The sequence below is a fragment of the Olea europaea genome, chromosome 13, assembly GCF_002742605.1.
Source record: "Olea europaea var. sylvestris chromosome 13, O_europaea_v1, whole genome shotgun sequence".
Lineage (NCBI taxonomy): Eukaryota > Viridiplantae > Streptophyta > Magnoliopsida > Lamiales > Oleaceae > Olea > Olea europaea.
In genome coordinates this window covers 11,199,592-11,204,061 of record NC_036249.1, presented here as the reverse complement: position 1 = coordinate 11,204,061, position 4,470 = coordinate 11,199,592, and positions in this window count along the sequence as shown.

Sequence of the window (4,470 nt, the reverse complement as noted above, 5' to 3'; positions counted from 1 at the left end):
TTTATTTATTTATTTATTTATTTTTGGACAATTCTAGCCTACTATAATCAATTATTTAAGTAATATGTTACTTTTCGTTTTTCAAGATATATTTAATTTATTTAACCATTTACTTACCCTCTATGTATTTGTACATTTGACAAATTCATTTCACATACGTCATGCGTGCTTTCAATAATACCTGAATTCGCTATTATTAATTCTTAATTAATTAACATTCACATTTATCATTTTGTTTTTCAATATGTATTTAATTTATTTAACCAATTAGTTACCATCTATATACATGTATGTTTGATTTATTCATTTTACATGTGTGCTTTTATTAATGTATGAATTCTCTATTGCTAAATCTCAATTCACTAATATTCATATTATGCAATTTAGTGTTAGTAATTCTAATTATAAGTTAATTAGAATTTTACATCCAGTAATGCATTTCATTATTGTCAATTAACATCCAATTTTACTAAGTTGAAAATTAAATAAATGATTTAACGTTCATCGACGCATATATTCTCTTGTATTTATTCTAAATTAATTAACATTCACGCGTATTTAAATATCACTTTTACAGTACTTATAAAACATTTCATAATAATATGCAACACATGTTCAACGTTCACTAGTTTTCTAAAAAATCACAATACAACACGTTCAATGTTGACTAGTTTTCTATAAAGTCACAATACAAAATCTATTTTGTCAAAAATGAGGTTCAAATAGAGCCTATATAATATATATGTTTCATTTTTCAGCTTAGGAAGGAACTCAAAACCTGAAGCAAAATGTGTTTCATTACTGACGAATTAAGGGAAGTCAAAGGATTCTATTTTAAAAGTGACGTACCAACTTCCATGAAAATGATAAGTCTGAGTGAAAATGTAAGTTTTTCCTCAGAAGATCATATTCTACATTCACACTATTATACTTGTTGTTATAGCACGATGAGACACAGATGAAGATGACAATTCAACACGTATTGCAATGTTTGTTATTTTGCCCTTGTTTGTTTCCCATTATTTGGCCATTAAAATAAAAAATATGACCGTTATCTATCATATCAAACCATCATATTTGAATTTCTATCTCTTGTGTGGAGTCCGTAACGACTATATTTTTCATTTTCATTCTTACATTAATGAGAAACAAATAGGTTCTTATTACAAAAGTTGAACGGTAACATACAACCAAAATAAAGACGTCTACACTAACTAATTAAAAATCTCAAAATTTAAAAGTAAAAAATTATTGAGATTCCTAGACAATACAGAACAAAAGTATGGGAATATTTACCCCTGTTTTGTTTATATTAAAATCAAAATTTTTTAAAAATTTGATAAAATGTATAATTGAAAAGTCGACTAAAAAAATTATTTGTTCTATAAAATATGTGATTAAAAATGAAAAGGATAATTGAACTTTATAAAATGGAGGTTAAACGTGGGCTTATTTTTGCCTGTGCAACATTTGACAGCTAGCTGCCCCCAGGGCACATCTCCAAGTAGTAAAAAGGGAGGGTAGAGAAATCCAGCTTTGCTTGAGACTGCCGCGTCAAGGGTTCGAATCCTGAAATATGGATTTGGCTCTTGGGTAAATGCAAGTGTACAAGCAGCCTTCCACCCTATACCCTTGAAGGCATAACCTACGATTTACCTCCCTCACGATACTCCAGGGCAGGGGCGGTGGAGGACCCTTAAGGTTGGGGTTCAACATTTAACATTTGACAGCTAGCTACTCCCATCGTGTAATTCGCTGACCGCTAATAATTGTCCATTTAGATTCAACCAACTCGGCTTAGCGGTGAAATTTTAAATGACTATTTTAACCTTGTAGAAGATAGTGTTGAAGTACAAAAAAAACTCAAGGACGAATCTGAACCATTGATTAAGAGCCGTCGGAGATGGAGCAGACTGGTGCACAAGTTTGGTGCAGTCGTGCAGCTATGCTAGGCGCTTGATTATGATACTCTTTGATTGCTATTTAAATGCTATCACAAGTGTCATTAGGTTAGGGTTTGTTTTTATCATAAAGTAACAAGTTCTTATTTGGAAATTACCTTCTTGTGTTCTTATATGAATTGTTCAAGATTGTACTCGGGATTTTCATTGAGTGCTCAAATTTTAAAAGTTGGCCACCTAAATTGCATATATATATATATATATATATATGGCCTTTTGAACTATAGGGCCTGTTTGACAATTATTATTGCAAAGAAAAAGAGTTTTGAATACTGATTTTAGGAGAATGTGTGATTAAAAAGTAATGAAATTTTTTTGCTATACGTGTAAAATATTTCATTGTGTGAATACGTGATTGAAAATAATCCCATAACAAGCCATAAAATAAATTAATGATTATCAAACAGGCATTAAATCCATTAAATTAAAGCTCAACATCAAACAACAAACAAAAAGTAATTTAAGAAACTTATATCATAACTAAACAATAAAGTCAAAAATGTTTGAAATGATCGCTTCAATATTACTAGCATTGCAATATATAATAGGGGATTTTGTTTAAGAAGCCTAGTCAACCATAATCTTTGGTAAAATAGCTTTTATCAATAATTTTTGTTTAAATAGTCTAAAGTCTATTTGATTATATATTAAAAGTCTTAAATACCCTTAAGTTGAAATGACTAAAATATCCAATTTGAAAATGAATATTACCCAAATCCCCAAATATAAATCCCTAAATCCCCTTCATTTCTCTCGTTTCCAAGTCCATTCTCACCATATTAAACTCTCCTTAAAATTCAGTTGTATTCTTCTTCATATGCATTATTCTTGCTTACAATGAATGATTGCATGTTGAAGTTCCCTTTCTTGAACCAAGAACAAATGAAATAGTGCAAATTTTGGAGGTGGGTTAGCAAGAATCGATTTCACACAGTTGAAGGTGAGCTTTATAAATTGAAAATTATAGATTTGTTGTTATTTTCTAGTTGTATACTATGAGAAAAATCAATTGGATAATTAAAATTTGCTGTAAAATATTGAAACGGAATGGTGCCGTTTCTCAGTAGTTGGGTGCCCTTTTTTCCCAGCTGGCTGCCGTTTTAATAAGACAATGGAGGTATTGATATACTTGTTGGCAAATTAGTTGTTTCCCCATTCTTTTATAGCATTTTATTATCATAAATAAATTTAAACGGCACATACACATTTTAAACTACAGAATGTCGTTTTTCTGCTTAAATCTGTTATGTAACAATATGGGTTGCCTTTTGTTTGTTATTGAAGGTGTAATTTATAGTATTCAATTTTGATAATTAATGGAGTAACATATTATATATTTTTTGTTGAATTGCAGCTATGGACTATGGTGCAATGATTGTTATTTTGTTGAATTTGAAAAGACAAATAGATGGATTTAGGAAATAGATAGAAAATGATGAAGACATCCCAACAAATATATTGGTATCAAAAACTATTTCACATACGGAGTTGTATGACGAAGCCCGAGAGTAGTTAAGGTTGATCTCATTATGTATGACATCGAGATGAAATTTCTTGTTCCTGGCATGGCAAAATAATCAGTTTCGCCAATTAACATTACTTGCGTTATGAATGTTAGTTAGTTTCTTTCTTTCTTTTCGTGACAGAGTTCCAATTTGTGTAACCCTCAAGGAAAAGGGTTATGTTGATCAACAAGACATGGAGCTTGATATTGTAAATGCTCAAGAGAATCAAGAATACAATTCAAATGTTTTGTGGTTAATGCGGAAGACATGGATGAATTGAATATATAAAAAGATAGATCCAATGACATTTATGTACGACCGATGTCTCCATTTAATCAAATTTTTGAAGACGATTGTGTGAACTTTACAAATGATAATTATTAGGATGGGGTGGAATTAGTAAATGACAACTACATAGATGATTCTCATATGCTAAATGAAGATAGTGTTACTCATAATACACCTTTTATATTGGTAGATAGATTATTGGCATTTCACAAGTTGTTGCTTGTACGAATCTTTGTGGAATATCAGTTAAGATTCTTGATGGCGATGATGTGCACGTTAGCTAAATTTTTTGCAATAAGAAAGATTTTCAGGCATCATTACAAATGCTTACTGTAAGAAACTCTTTTGAATTTAAGATCACAAAGTTAAATTCAAGTAAATATGTAGTAGTTTGTGTTGAGGAAATTTGCAAATGGTGTTTCCGGACAACAGATTGAACGAAAGTGACGAATTTGAAATTCAATAGTATTCACGTTATCATAATTGTTTATTAGATTTTCACCACAAAGATCATAGACAAGCTAGTTGTTGGATGATTGGAAAACACATCATGTCAAAGTTTGAGGGTCCCAACATTATATACTGATCTTCAAAAATTCAAAATGATATTCGTCGAGAGTTTGGCATAGATATAAATTATTATAAGGCATGGATAGCTAGAAAATGTGCTATAGAGCTATTAAGAGGTTCACCTGATCTTAGTTATGATAGATTGG